Genomic DNA, 16,823 nt, shown 5'->3' with positions numbered 1-16,823 from the left:
TACCAGAGCTGAGGGTGGGTGATAGAACAGATACCAGAGCTGAGGGTGGGGTGATAGATAGATACAGAGCTGAGGGTGTGGGTGATAGATCAGATACAGAGTGAGGGTGGGTGATAGAGCAGATACCAGAGCTGAGGGTGGTGGATAGATCAGATACCAGAGCTGAGGGGGGTGATACATCAGATACCAGAGCTGAGGTTGGGTGATAGAGCAGATACCAGAGCTGAGGGTGGGTGATAGATCAGATACCAGAGCTGAGGGTGGGTGATAGAGCAGATACCAGAGCTGAGGGTGGGTGATAGATCAGATACCAGAGCTGAGGGTGGGTGATAGAGCAGATACCAGAGTGAGGGTGGGTGATAGATCAGATACCAGAGCTGAGGATGGGTGATAGATAGATACCAGAGCTGAGGGTGGGTGATAGAACAGATACCAGAGCTGAGGGTGGGTGATAGATCAGATACCAGAGCTGAGGGTGGGTGATAGAACAGATACCAGAGCTGAGGGTGGGTGATAGATCAGATACCAGAGCTGAGGGTGGGTGATAGAACAGATACCAGAGCTGAGGGTGGGTGATAGATCAGATACCAGAGCTGAGGGGGGTGATAGATCAGATACCAGAGTGAGAGTGGGGTGATAGAGCAGATACCAGAGCTGAGGGTGGGTGATAGAACAGATACCAGAGCTGAGGGTGGGTGATAGATCAGATACCAGAGCTGAGGGTGGGTGATATATCAGATACCAGAGCTGAGTGTGGGTGATAGAGCAGATACCAGAGCTGAGGGTGGGGTGATAGATCAGATACCAGAGCTGAGGGTGGGTGATAGAGCAGATACCAGAGCTGAGGGTGGGTGATAGAACAGATACCAGAGCTGAGGGTGGGTGATAGATCAGATACCAGAGCTGAGGGTGGGTGATATATCAGATACCAGAGCTGAGGGTGGGTGATAGAACAGATACCAGAGCTGAGGTGTGGGTGAGATCAATACCAGAGCTGAGGGTGGGTGAAAGAACAGATACCAGAGCTGAGGGTGGGTGATAGATCAGATACCAGAGCTGAGGGTGGGGGTGATATATCAGATACCAGAGCTGAGGGTGGGTGATAGAACAGATACCAGAGCTGAGGGTGGGTGATAGATCAGATACCAGAGCTGAGGGTGGGTGATAGAACAGATACCAGAGCTGAGGGTGGGTGATAGATCAGATACCAGAGCTGAGGGTGGGTGATAGATCAGATACCAGAGCTGAGGGTGGGTGATAGAGCAGATACCAGAGCTGAGGGTGGGTGATAGATCAGATACCAGAGCTGAGGGTGGGTGATACATCAGATACCAGAGCTGAGGTTGGGTGATAGAGCAGATACCAGAGCTGAGGGTGGGTGATAGATCAGATACCAGAGCTGAGGGTGGGTGATAGAGCAGATACCAGAGCTGAGGGTGGGTGATAGATCAGATACCAGAGCTGAGGGTGGGTGATAGAACAGATAGTAGATACCAGAGCTGAGGGTGGGTGATAGATCAGATACCAGAGCTGAGGATGGGTGATAGATCAGATACCAGAGCTGAGGGTGGGTGATAGAACAGATACCAAGAGCTGAGGGTGGGTGATAGATCAGATACCAGAGCTGAGGGTGGGTGATAGATCAGATACCAGAGCTGAGGGTGGGTGATAGAGCAGATACCGAACTGAGGGTGGGTGATAGATCAAATACCAGAGCTGAGGGTGGGTGATACGAGCAGGATACCAGAGCTGAGGGTGGGTGATAGCTCAGATACCAGAGCTGAGGGTGGGTGATAGAACAGATACCAGAGCCTGAGAGTGGGTGATAGAACAGATACCAGAGCTGAGGGTGGGTGATAGAACAGATACCAGAGCTGAGGGGGGGTGATAGAACAGATACAAGAGCTGAGGGTGGGTGTTGATTAGAACAGATACCAGAGCTGAGGGTGGGTGATAGAGCAGATACCAGAGCTGAGGGTGGTGATGATAGAACAGATACCAGAGCTGAGGGTGGGTGACTAGAACAGATACCAGAGCTGAGGGTGGGTGATAGAAACAGATACCAGAGCTGAGGTGGTATGATAGAACAGATACAGAGCTGAGGGTGGGTGATAGAACAGATACCAGAGCTGAGGGTGGGTGATAGAGCAGATACCAGAGCTGAGGGTGGGTGATAGAACAGATACCAGAGCTGAGGGTGGGTGATAGAGCAGATACCAGAGCTGAGAGTGGGTGATAGAACAGATACCAGAGCTGAGGGTGGGTGATAGAACAGATACCAGAGCTGAGGGTGGGTGATATATCAGATACCAGAGCTGAGGGTGGGTGATAGAACAGATACCAGAGCTGAGGGTGGGTGATATAACAGATACCAGAGCTGAGGGTGGGTGATAGAACAGATACCAGAGCTGAGGGTGGGTGATAGAACAGATACCAGAGCTGAGGGTGGGTGATAGAACAGATACCAGAGCTGAGGGTGGGTGATAGACAGATACCAGAGCTGAGGGTGGGTTGATAGAACAGATACCAGAGCTGAGGGGTGGGTGATAGAGCAGATACCAGAGCTGAGGGTGGGTGATAGAACAGATACCAGAGCTGAGGGTGGGTGATAGAGCAGAAGATACCAGAGCTGAGGGTGGGTGATAGAACAAGATACCAGAGCTGAGGGTGGGTGATAGAGCAGATACCAGAGCTGAGGGTGGGGATAGAACAGATACCAGAGCTGAGGGTGGGTGATAGAGCAGATACCAGAGCTGAGAGTGGGTGATAGAACAGATACCAGAGCTGAGGGTGGGTGATAGAACAGATACCAGAGCTGAGGGTGGGTGATAGAGCAGATACCAGAGCTGAGGGTGGGTGATAGAGCAGATACCAGAGCTGAGGGTGGGTGATAGAGCAGATACCAGAGCTGAGGGTGGGTGATAGAGCAGATACCAGAGCTGAGGGTGGGTGATAGAACAGATACCAGAGCTGAGAGTGGGTGATAGAACAGATACCAGAGCTGAGGGTGGGTGATAGAACAGATACCAGAGCTGAGGGTGGGTGATAGAACAGATACCAGAGCTGAGGTGGGTGATAGAACAGATACCAGAGCTGAGGGTGGGTGATAGAACAGATACCAGAGCTGAGGGTGGGTGATAGAGCAGATACCAGAGCTGAGGGTGGGTGATAGAACAGATACCAGAGCTGAGGTGGGTGATAGAGCAGATACCAGAGCTGAGGGTGGGTGATAGAACAGATACCAGAGCTGAGGGTGGGTGATAGAGCAGATACCAGAGCTGAGGGTGGGCTGATAGAACAGATCCAGAGCTGAGGGTGGGTGATAGAGCAGATACCAGAGCTGAGGATGTGATAGACAGATCCCAGAGCTGAGGTGGTGTGATAGAGCAGATACCAGAGCTGAGGGGTGGGTGATAGAGCAGATACCAGAGCTGAGGGTGGGTGATAGAGCAGATACCAGAGCTGAGGGTGTGGTGATAGAGCAAAGATACCAGAGCTGAGGGTGGGTGATAGAAGCAGATACCAGAGCTGAGGGTGGGTGATAGAGACAGATACAGAGCTGAGGAGTGGGTTGATAGAACAGATACCAGGAGCTGAGGGTGGGTGATAGACAGATACAAGAGCTGAGGGTGTGTTGATAGAACAGATACCAGCGCTGAGGGTGGGGTGATAGAGCAGATACACAGGAGCTGAGGGTGGGTGATAGAACAGATACAGAGCTGAGGGTGGTGATATGATTGAGTGGTGGGTGATAGAACAGATACCAGAGCTGAGGGTGGGTGATAGAGCAGATACCAGAGCTGAAGGGTGGGTGATAGAGCAGATACCAGAGGCTGAGAGTGGGTGATAGAACAGATACCAGAGCTGAGAGTGGGTGATAGAACAGATACCAGAGCTGAGGGTGGGTGATAGATCAGATACCAGAGCTGAGGGTGGGTGATAGATCAGATACCAGAGCTGAGGGTGGGTGATATATCAGATACCAGAGCTGAGGGTGGGTGATAGAACAGATACCAGAGATGAGGGTGGGTGATAGATCAGATACCAGAGCTGAGGGTGGGTGATAGATCAGATACCAGAGCTGAGGGTGGGTGATATATCAGATACCAGAGCTGAGGGTGGGTGATAGAACAGATACCAGAGCTGAGGGTGGGTGATAGATCAGATACCAGAGCTGAGGGTGGGTGATAGAACAGATACCAGAGCTGAGGGTGGGTGATAGAACAGATACCAGAGCTGAGGGTGGGTGATAGATCAGATACCAGAGCTGAGGGTGGGTGATATATCAGATACCAGAGCTGAGTGTGGGTGATAGAGCAGATACCAGAGCTGAGGGTGGGTGATAGATCAGATACCAGAGCTGAGGGTGGGTGATAGAGCAGATACCAGAGCTGAGGGTGGGTGATAGATCAGATACCAGAGCTGAGGGTGGGTGATAGAGCAGATACCAGAGCTGAGGGTGGGTGATAGATCAGATACCAGAGCTGAGGGTGGGTGATAGAGCAGATACCAGAGCTGAGGGTGGGTGATAGAACAGATACCAGAGCTGAGGGTGGGTGATAGATCAGATACCAGAGTTGAGGGTGGGTGATATATCAGATACCAGAGCTGAGGGTGGGTGATAGAACAGATACCAGAGCTGAGGGTGGGTGATAGATCAAATACCAGAGCTGAGGGTGGGTGATAGAACAGATACCAGAGCTGAGGGTGGGTGATAGATCAGATACCAGAGCTGAGGGTGGGTGATATATCAGATACCAGAGCTGAGGGTGGGTGATAGAACAGATACCAGAGCTGAGGGTGGGTGATAGATCAGATACCAGAGCTGAGGGTGGGTGATAGAACAGATACCAGAGCTGAGGGTGGGTGATAGATCAGATACCAGAGCTGAGGGTGGGTGATAGATCAGATACCAGAGCTGAGGGTGGGTGATAGAGCAGATACCAGAGCTGAGGGTGGGTGATAGATCAGATACCAGAGCTGAGGGTGGGTGATACATCAGATACCAGAGCTGAGGTTGGGTGATAGAGCAGATACCAGAGCTGAGGGTGGGTGATAGATCAGATACCAGAGCTGAGGGTGGGTGATAGAGCAGATACCAGAGCTGAGGGTGGGTGATAGATCAGATACCAGAGCTGAGGGTGGGTGATAGAGCAGATACCAGAGCTGAGGGTGGGTGATAGATCAGATACCAGAGCTGAGGATGGGTGATAGATCAGATACCAGAGCTGAGGGTGGGTGATAGAACAGATACCAGAGCTGAGGGTGGGTGATAGATCAGATACCAGAGCTGAGGGTGGGTGATAGATCAGATACCAGAGCTGAGGGTGGGTGATAGAGCAGATACCGAGCTGAGGGTGGGTGATAGATCAAATACCAGAGCTGAGGGTGGGTGATAGAGCAGATACCAGAGCTGAGGGTGGGTGATAGATCAGATACCAGAGCTGAGGGTGGGTGATAGAACAGATACCAGAGCTGAGAGTGGGTGATAGAACAGATACCAGAGCTGAGGGTGGGTGATAGAACAGATACCAGAGCTGAGGGTGGGTGATAGAACAGATACAAGAGCTGAGGGTGGGTGATAGAACAGATACCAGAGCTGAGGGTGGGTGATAGAGCAGATACCAGAGCTGAGGGTGGGTGATAGAACAGATACCAGAGCTGAGGGTGGGTGATAGAACAGATACCAGAGCTGAGGGTGGGTGATAGAACAGATACCAGAGCTGAGGGTGGGTGATAGAACAGATACCAGAGCTGAGGGTGGGTGATAGAACAGATACCAGAGCTGAGGGTGGGTGATAGAGCAGATACCAGAGCTGAGGGTGGGTGATAGAACAGATACCAGAGCTGAGGGTGGGTGATAGAACAGATACCAGAGCTGAGGGTGGGTGATAGAGCAGATACCAGAGCTGAGGGTGGGTGATAGAACAGATACCAGAGCTGAGGGTGGGTGATAGAGCAGATACCAGAGCTGAGAGTGGGTGATAGAACAGATACCAGAGCTGAGGGTGGGTGATAGAACAGATACCAGAGCTGAGGGTGGGTGATAGAGCAGATACCAGAGCTGAGGGTGGGTGATAGAGCAGATACCAGAGCTGAGGGTGGGTGATAGAGCAGATACCAGAGCTGAGGGTGGGTGATAGAGCAGATACCAGAGCTGAGGGTGGGTGATAGAACAGATACCAGAGCTGAGAGTGGGTGATAGAACAGATACCAGAGCTGAGGGTGGGTGATAGAACAGATACCAGAGCTGAGGGTGGGTGATATATCAGATACCAGAGCTGAGGGTGGGTGATAGAACAGATACCAGAGCTGAGGGTGGGTGATAGATCAGATACCAGAGCTGAGGGTGGGTGATAGAGCAGATACCAGAGCTGAGGGTGGGTGATAGAGCAGATACCAGAGCTGAGGGTGGGTGATAGAACAGATACCAGAGCTGAGAGTGGGTGATAGAACAGATACCAGAGCTGAGGGTGGGTGATAGAACAGATACCAGAGCTGAGGGTGGGTGGGTGATAGAACAGATACCGGAGCTGAGGGTGGGTGATAGAGCAGATACCAGAGCTGAGGGTGGGTGATAGAACAGATACCAGAGCTGAGGGTGGGTGATAGAGCAGATACCAGAGCTGAGGGTGGGTGATAGAACAGATACCAGAGCTGAGGGTGGGTGATAGAGCAGATACCAGAGCTGAGGGTGGGTGATAGAGCAGATACCAGAGCTGAGAGTGGGTGATAGAACAGATACCAGAGCTGAGAGTGGGTGATAGAACAGATACCAGAGCTGAGGGTGGGTGATAGATCAGATACCAGAGCTGAGGGTGGGTGATAGATCAGATACCAGAGCTGAGGGTGGGTGATATATCAGATACCAGAGCTGAGGGTGGGTGATAGAACAGATACCAGAGATGAGGGTGGGTGATAGATCAGATACCAGAGCTGAGGGTGGGTGATAGATCAGATACCAGAGCTGAGGGTGGGTGATATATCAGATACCAGAGCTGAGGGTGGGTGATAGAACAGATACCAGAGCTGAGGGTGGGTGATAGATCAGATACCAGAGCTGAGGGTGGGTGATAGAACAGATACCAGAGCTGAGGGTGGGTGATAGAACAGATACCAGAGCTGAGGGTGGGTGATAGATCAGATACCAGAGCTGAGGGTGGGTGATATATCAGATACCAGAGCTGAGTGTGGGTGATAGAGCAGATACCAGAGCTGAGGGTGGGTGATAGATCAGATACCAGAGCTGAGGGTGGGTGATAGAGCAGATACCAGAGCTGAGGGTGGGTGATAGATCAGATACCAGAGCTGAGGGTGGGTGATAGAGCAGATACCAGAGCTGAGGGTGGGTGATAGATCAGATACCAGAGCTGAGGGTGGGTGATAGAGCAGATACCAGAGCTGAGGGTGGGTGATAGAACAGATACCAGAGCTGAGGGTGGGTGATAGATCAGATACCAGAGTTGAGGGTGGGTGATATATCAGATACCAGAGCTGAGGGTGGGTGATAGAACAGATACCAGAGCTGAGGGTGGGTGATAGATCAAATACCAGAGCTGAGGGTGGGTGATAGAACAGATACCAGAGCTGAGGGTGGGTGATAGATCAGATACCAGAGCTGAGGGTGGGTGATATATCAGATACCAGAGCTGAGGGTGGGTGATAGAACAGATACCAGAGCTGAGGGTGGGTGATAGATCAGATACCAGAGCTGAGGGTGGGTGATAGAACAGATACCAGAGCTGAGGGTGGGTGATAGATCAGATACCAGAGCTGAGGGTGGGTGATAGATCAGATACCAGAGCTGAGGGTGGGTGATAGAGCAGATACCAGAGCTGAGGGTGGGTGATAGATCAGATACCAGAGCTGAGGGTGGGTGATACATCAGATACCAGAGCTGAGGTTGGGTGATAGAGCAGATACCAGAGCTGAGGGTGGGTGATAGATCAGATACCAGAGCTGAGGGTGGGTGATAGAGCAGATACCAGAGCTGAGGGTGGGTGATAGATCAGATACCAGAGCTGAGGGTGGGTGATAGAGCAGATACCAGAGCTGAGGGTGGGTGATAGATCAGATACCAGAGCTGAGGATGGGTGATAGATCAGATACCAGAGCTGAGGGTGGGTGATAGAACAGATACCAGAGCTGAGGGTGGGTGATAGATCAGATACCAGAGCTGAGGGTGGGTGATAGATCAGATACCAGAGCTGAGGGTGGGTGATAGAGCAGATACCGAGCTGAGGGTGGGTGATAGATCAAATACCAGAGCTGAGGGTGGGTGATAGAGCAGATACCAGAGCTGAGGGTGGGTGATAGATCAGATACCAGAGCTGAGGGTGGGTGATAGAACAGATACCAGAGCTGAGAGTGGGTGATAGAACAGATACCAGAGCTGAGGGTGGGTGATAGAACAGATACCAGAGCTGAGGGTGGGTGATAGAACAGATACAAGAGCTGAGGGTGGGTGATAGAACAGATACCAGAGCTGAGGGTGGGTGATAGAGCAGATACCAGAGCTGAGGGTGGGTGATAGAACAGATACCAGAGCTGAGGGTGGGTGATAGAACAGATACCAGAGCTGAGGGTGGGTGATAGAACAGATACCAGAGCTGAGGGTGGGTGATAGAACAGATACCAGAGCTGAGGGTGGGTGATAGAACAGATACCAGAGCTGAGGGTGGGTGATAGAGCAGATACCAGAGCTGAGGGTGGGTGATAGAACAGATACCAGAGCTGAGGGTGGGTGATAGAACAGATACCAGAGCTGAGGGTGGGTGATAGAGCAGATACCAGAGCTGAGGGTGGGTGATAGAACAGATACCAGAGCTGAGGGTGGGTGATAGAGCAGATACCAGAGCTGAGAGTGGGTGATAGAACAGATACCAGAGCTGAGGGTGGGTGATAGAACAGATACCAGAGCTGAGGGTGGGTGATAGAGCAGATACCAGAGCTGAGGGTGGGTGATAGAGCAGATACCAGAGCTGAGGGTGGGTGATAGATCAGATACCAGAGCTGAGGGTGGGTGATAGAGCAGATACCAGAGCTGAGGGTGGGTGACATATCAGATACCAGAGCTGAGGGTGGGTGATAGAGCAGATACCAGAGCTGAGGGTGGGTGATAGAACAGATACCAGAGCTGAGGGTGGGTGATAGATCAGATACCAGAGCTGAGGGTGGGTGATATATCAGATACCAGAGCTGAGGGTGGGTGATAGAACAGATACCAGAGCTGAGGGTGGGTGGGTGATAGATCAGATACCAGAGCTGAGGGTGGGTGATAGAACAGATACCAGAGCTGAGGGTGGGTGATAGATCAGATACCAGAGCTGAGGGTGGGTGATATATCAGATACCAGAGCTGAGGGTGGGTGATAGAACAGATACCAGAGCTGAGGGTGGGTGATAGATCAGATACCAGAGCTGAGGGTGGGTGATAGAACAGATACCAGAGCTGAGGGTGGGTGATAGATCAGATACCAGAGCTGAGGGTGGGTGATAGATCAGATACCAGAGCTGAGGGTGGGTGATAGAGCAGATACCAGAGCTGAGGGTGGGTGATAGAACAGATACCAGAGCTGAGGGTGGGTGATAGATCAGATACCAGAGCTGAGGGTGGGTGATAGAGCAGATACCAGAGCTGAGGGTGGGTGATAGATCAGATACCAGAGCTGAGGGTGGGTGATAGAGCAGATACCAGAGCTGAGGGTGGGTGATAGAGCAGATACTAGAGCTGAGGGTGGGTGATAGAGCAGATACTAGAGCTGAGGGTGGGTGATAGAACAGATACCGGAGCTGAGGGTGGGTGATAAACTCCCACTAGCGTTAATAGTGCATTATGACCAAGGACCACATTTACAGCTAAACATTCATTCTGTTCAGGAACAGAAGTTGAAATGGACACAGTGACATCTTGGTTGCATTTAACATATATGGCAATACCTCCACCTCTACCCTCTCTGTCTGCTCTGTAGACATTATACCAAGCTAACTGAACATCTGAGTCTGGAACAGAGACAGAGAGCCAGGATTCAGATATAATCATTATGTCAGCATGTGATTGTGCGACCAGTATTTCAATCAAATCTAACTTTTTGATCAAGCTTCTAGCATTCAAATGAATAATTCCAAGGTCACTATTTCGAGAGCTCATATCAGATGGAGCATTCGAGGTAATATTAGATGAGTGACGCTTATAAATGCAAATACATAGACCAGACACACACACCCTCCTATATGGTCTCTTACTACTCTATATCACTGATTAACATATTGGATGTATACATCTTAATAATGTATGTGGATACTTTAAAAATAATGAATAACCAGACCTGGCTTTAAAAACTATTTGAAAACTGTCAAATACTTTGAGCATTTGGGACAATTCTATTGGTTCCAATAAGCCAGGCAACGTCAACCAAGCACAGCTAAAGTATTTAATAACAGGAAGCTGTTATTAAAGGAAGACAGTGGTATGGCTAAATATGAGTTGGCACAGCAACGCATGCTGAAATCAACTGAAATTACAATACAATAGGTGCTCCAGCAAAAACTTCCCTAAACTCACTGTGTCCCAAATGGAACCCTATTTCCTACATATTGAAGGACCCTGGTCAAAAGTAGTGCACTATACAGGGAATATGGTGCCATTTGAGATGTACCCTTCATGTCATTATTCACATTCTATGTAGGCCTTATTGTCTGCATCTGTCCTAAAAACACAGGCCACTTTTCATCCATGGATAAAAGGTCACCACAAGTACAACAGGACATCTAGAAAGAAAAATGATTCATTTTAAACTTTAAGAACATCATTTTATTTAATCCTTTTCATCATCTGTTTAGTTTCTGAATTTGTTCAAATTAGGTGAAGGTTGGGGTTAAGGTAAGGGTCAGTTAGATGTTTTGCTTGTCAATGGAATGCATGTCAGAAAAGTCCCTCTTCTTGGGTATAATACCTACTTTTAAAAGTGTTTGTCTCCCCCTACTGGCTGTTTTCTACAAGCTCAGTTTCTTCCTTCTATTACCGTGACCTTGACCCATAGAGATAGATAGAGGATTAATCTTTATCTGTTCCATTATAGCTACCATCCATAGAAAAACCAACCCAGTTGACAACCTTGACTACTTTGAAATGGTGGAAGGATGGTGGAACCCCAGGTTTTCTTCTCAGAGGAGAGGAAGTAGAAACTGCAGTCAAAGTATCTCCATTCCTCTTGACAATGCTGCTCTGTTGAAGAACAAAGGTGAACACATTGAGAAAGTTAGCAAGTACCGTTATACTCTCAAACCCATATATATATATTCACACTATTGCTGTTGATTTTACTTCTAATTAACCATAGTTTATATCTCACCTATCACAAAAAGCTTTGCCTGAGATGGCCTCTCTCTTTAGTCAGGTTGTTGTAACTGGTCTCTCTCTTTAGTCAGGTTGTTATAACTGGTCTCTCTCTTTAGTCAGGTTGTTATAACTGGTCTCTCTCTTTAGTCAGGTTGTTGTAACTGGTCTCTCTCTTTAGTCAGGTTGTTGTAACTGGTCTCTCTCTTTAGTCAGGTTGTTGTAGCTGGTCTCTCTCTTTAGTCAGGTTATTGTAGCTGGTCTCTCTCTTTAGTCAGGTTATTGTAACTGGTCTCTCTCTTTAGTCAGGTTGTTGTAGCTGGTCTCTCTCTTTAGTCAGGTTGTTGTAACTGGTCTCTCTCTGTAGTCAGGTTATTGTAACTGGTCTCTCTCTTTAGTCAGGTTGTTGTAGCTGGTCTCTCTCTTTAGTCAGGTTATTGTAACTGGTCTCTCTCTTTAGTCAGGTTGTTATAACTGGTCTCTCTCTTTAGTCAGGTTGTTATAACTGGTCTCTCTCTTTAGTCAGGTTATTGTAACTGGTCTCTCTCTTTAGTCAGGTTGTTGTAGCTGGTCTCTCTCTGTAGTCAGGTTATTGTAACTGGTCTCTCTCTTTAGTCAGGTTGTTGTAGCTGGTCTCTCTCTTTAGTCAGGTTATTGTAACTGGTCTCTCTCTTTAGTCAGGTTGTTATAACTGGTCTCTCTCTTTAGTCAGGTTGTTATAACTGGTCTCTCTCTTTAGTCAGGTTATTGTAACTGGTCTCTCTCTTTAGTCAGGTTGTTGTAGCTGGTCTCTCTCTTTAGTCAGGTTGTTATAACTGGTCTCTCTCTTTAGTCAGGTTGTTGTAGCTGGTCTCTCTCTTTAGTCAGGTTGTTGTAGCTGGTCTCTCTCTTTAGTCAGGTTGTTGTAACTGGTCTCTCTCTTTAGTCAGGTTGTTGTAGCTGGTCTCTCTCTTTAGTCAGGTTGTTATAACTGGTCTCTCTCTTTAGTCAGGTTGTTATAACTGGTCTCTCTCTTTAGTCAGGTTATTGTAACTGGTCTCTCTCTTTAGTCAGGTTGTTATAACTGGTCTCTCTCTGTAGTCAGGTTATTGTAACTGGTCTCTCTCTTTAGTCAGGTTGTTGTAACTGGTCTCTCTCTTTAGTCAGGTTGTTATAACTGGTCTCTCTCTGTAGTCAGGTTATTGTAACTGGTCTCTCTCTTTAGTCAGGTTATTGTAACTGGTCTCTCTCTTTAGTCAGGTTGTTGTAACTGGTCTCTCTCTTTAGTCAGGTTGTATTAACTTGTCTCTCTCTTTAGTCAGGTTGTTGTAACTGGTCTCTCTTTTTAGTCAGGTTATTGTAACTGGTCTCTCTCTTTAGTCAGGTTGTTGTAACTGGTCTCTCTCTTTAGTCAGGTTGTTATAACTGGTCTCTCTCTTTAGTCAGGTTGTTGTAACTGGTCTCTCTCTTTAGTCAGGTTATTGTAACTGGTCTCTCTCTTTAGTCAGGTTGTTATAACTGGTCTCTCTCTTTAGTCAGGTTGTTATAACTGGTCTCTCTCTTTAGTCAGGTTGTTGTAACTGGTCTCTCTCTGTAGTCAGGTTATTGTAACTGGTCTCTCTCTGTAGTCATATTGGTTATATAAGAGAAAAATGCTTCTCTCGAGAGTCTTTGATGCATCTGTTATCTGGAAATGATTGATACATATAGCTACTGGTTAAAACTCAGTTTCCTATTGCTACTGTAAGTGACAGGCCTTTAAAAACAGACTGTCTAGTGGACAGCAATGTTCCCTCTAAACTGCGCACTTCCTCCAGGACTGCTGCGCAGATGAAACGCCATGCTACACAGAGGTAGAAGAGATTGAACTTCACTGAGTTCAACCCCATTAGTTTGCACTATATAGATCAACGTTTTTTCTGTGATCGAATCAGTATTATATCAGCACCTTTTCAATGCAACAAAACAAAACAAATATAACTATCCAAGATTGAGTCTGTGATTTTGTTGTAGGCAGACCCAGAGCACAACGGGGCAGATTTTTATTGGAAGGGGGTTGCCCCCCAGTGGTATTTCGATCACCCGCGAGTACCCGCGAGTGAATGCGCATTTCACATCAGTTCAGATCAGAGCGCAGAGTCGCTCGTGTGCACATTTCTTGATATTCTTCGCTAGTTGATGAGTTATTAGCCCAGTTATTGTAACGTCTGCTTCTAATTCACACCCTCAAACACGTAGATCCCCCTGAACGCAGCTCACTTTCCAGCCCACTTTCCAGCTCACACTCTCAAACACATAGATCCCCTGATCGCAGCTCACTCTCCAGATCCCAATCACCTGAATTCTGATCACCTGTTCACAAACCTGTATGTCATTTTCACACACTATTTAGTTCAGTTCTTTGCACCCCGTCACTGTGAGGTATTGTTTATTTTGTGACACTTCTTTTGGCGCGCTGGTTTTCCAGTGAGTTGCTTCTCCCGTGTATGATAGTTTTTGTCTATTCCCTGCCTGTACTTTAGCCTATCGGATTTCCTGTTATCTACCTATTGCCTGATCTCCCGGACAATGTTACTAGCCTTGTCCCTGCCTGTACTGTTTCCCTTTTGGACCCCCTGTGTATGACCTTCTGCTGCCCCTTGACCCAGCTACCTGCCTCCTCCTGTGGTCCGTTACAATAAACACCTGCTGCGCCCTGCGTTTGAAACCAGCTCTCTGCCTCCCCTCGTGTTCATTAGTTATACATTAGTATAGATCAGTAATGGGGAGTTACTGCTTCCTACAAGAACACACAACGTGTAGGCTACATTTCAAGCTGTCTTTGAAAAACCAGTCAGGTAAAAAGCTTATGTCTTAATTAAATGGGCGATGTTGAATTTTAAGACAGGTTTGAATATGCAAATAAGCCGATAATAATGAATTATCTTTTGTAGAGTGGTGTCTTGCATAATACAACACAATGCCATTTAGAGTCACCTATTTGGCCCATGGTGTTACAGACCAAATAAAAAATGAGTAGTATGTAGTATGATTAGAACGCAGTCGTTTTAGTAAGTAGTAGCAAGACAAATGTGGTTTGTCTGAGGCAGGTTGACAAACATAAAATAGTGCAACAATTTTAGGATACATTTCACTTTTTTTATTGATCTGATGAAGGAGTTTTCATATTCATATGACTGTCTCACACCTGCAAATGGGCCACACTTATTTAGGAGTTGGATTCTGGGGAAACAAACGTTTTAAATAGAGGGTTGACAGATGCTTCGGTCTAGGTAGGCTGTGGTGACATGGAGCATTCTTCACAGTTACCAGAAGAGGGAAGCATTTCACTTAACCAGCTAAAGGCATGATTGACAGAGAAAGCTTAGACTAGGGTTATTCAAATCCACTCACACAGTAGGGATCTATGGAATGCCGATAAAGGCGTTCCATAGGAATCAGTTCAGTGATTGCCTAAATTCAACATCATCTGGTCTTCCAGGTCGGTTAAATTAAAAACATGCCTGTGGCACTACAGGACCACCTACAAGGTGCGGTACTTCCCAACCTTCTCCTCTGGGTTCACCAGACACGCACACCCGCATCAATTAGTCAAGGGGTTGATGGTTAGTAGACTGAATCAGGTGTGCTAGTTTAGGGCTAAAACCAAAAAGTGAAACGTCTGGTGGTCCCAGAGGAGAGGGTTGGGAAACCCTGGACTGGGGGCCTCAATCGTCACTGTAATGCTGCTTTCCATTATTCTGGGTGATTTATTAGTGGTATATTGGCTATCAGTATTCCAGACCTGAATCAGTCCCTGATTAGAGGAGAAGGATGAAAATGAGGTTTAAGGGTCTTTCTGTACTGTTACTATGGGAAACATTTTCTCAGTATCAGCAGTGGTGTTGCTGTTAGTCATCTTCAGTATGAAAGAAGTGTGAACAATCAATTCTCAGAAGCCTTGTGTTTCCTGCCTGTGTGCGTGCATTAGAATGTGACCTCTATTGAGGTCTATACATCCCTCTATACATACAGTGCATTTGGAATGTATTCAGACATGTTTACTTTTTCCACATTTTGTTACGTTACAGCCTTATTCTAATGTTTATTAAATCGTTTTTCTCCTCATCAATCTACACCTAACACCTCATAATGACAAAGCAAAACCTGTTTTTTGACAACAACAACAAAAACATTTTAACATTAACTATTACATTTACATAAGTATTCAGACCCTTTACTCGGTACTTTGTCTAAGCCCCTTTGGCAGTGATTACAGCCTTGAGTCTTCTTGGGTCTGACGCTACAAGCTTGGCGCACCTGTATTTGGGGAATTTCTGCAATTCTTCTCTGCAGATCCTCTTAAGCTCTGTCAGGTTGGATGGGGAGTTTCGCAACACAGCTATTTTCAGGTCTCTCCAGAGATGTTCGATCGGGTTCAGGGCCGGGCTCTAGCTAGGTCACTCAAAGACATTCAGAGACTTGTCCCAAAGCCACTCCTGCGTTGGCTTGGCTGTGTGCTTAAAACTTCTTACAGGCAGGTGGGACGGTAGCGTCCCACCTGGCCAACATCCTGTGAAATTGCAGAGCGTGAAATTCAAAAATACTAAATTCAAATATTTAACATTCTTGAAAATATAGGTGTTATACATCAAAATAAAGCTTAACTTCTTGTTAATCCAGCCGCTGTGTCAGATTTCAAAAAGGCTTTATTGTGAAAGCACAGAATGCGATTATCAAAAATTACCAAAAATTACCAAAAGTTTCCATTTATTTGGCTCATTTGATTCAGAAATACAGCGGTTTCAACTCGCCCAACATGCCTACAAAGTATCTAATAAGTTACCTGTAAACTTGGTCCTAACATTTCAAACAACGTTCCTAATCCAACCTTAGGTACCCTAAAACGTAAATAATTGATACAATTTAAAACGGAATAAACTGTTTCTAATACCGAATAAAAATAATGTGGAGCTCGCTCCTCCTGCACTAAAACAGTAGAGTCCACCTGGAGTGACACTTACAATGAATAGGACTACTGCTTAATTTCTCAAAAGAAAAACTTTGAACAAATTCTAAAGACTGTTGACATCTAGTGGAAGTCATAGGAACTGCAACCAGGTTCCTAATAATAAGGGTATCCCATAGGAACGCATTGGAAAATCCTATGACCTCAATTTCTTTTTTCCCTGGATGGTTTGTCCTCGGGGTTTCGCCATCTAAATAAGTTCTGTTATACTCACAGACATTATTGTAACAGTTTTAGAAACGTTAGAGTGTTTCCTATCCGAATCTACCAAGTATATGCATATCCTAGCTTCTGGGCCTGAGTAACGGGAAGTTTACTTTGGGCACGCTTTTCATCCGGATGTCAAAATACTGCCCCCTACCCCAGAGGTTTTTGCCCTGAGAGGAAAAGGGCCATTCTTTTCCACTGTCTCAGCACCGAGGGCCTGTGCATTTTCCAAATGCTCGGGGAAGTTAACACATATGATGCACCTGTTTAACTTTTGGATGGACATTTGGCA

This window comes from Salmo trutta, chromosome 11 (assembly GCF_901001165.1).
Source record: "Salmo trutta chromosome 11, fSalTru1.1, whole genome shotgun sequence".
Lineage (NCBI taxonomy): Eukaryota > Metazoa > Chordata > Actinopteri > Salmoniformes > Salmonidae > Salmo > Salmo trutta.
This window is presented reverse-complemented; position numbering follows the sequence as displayed.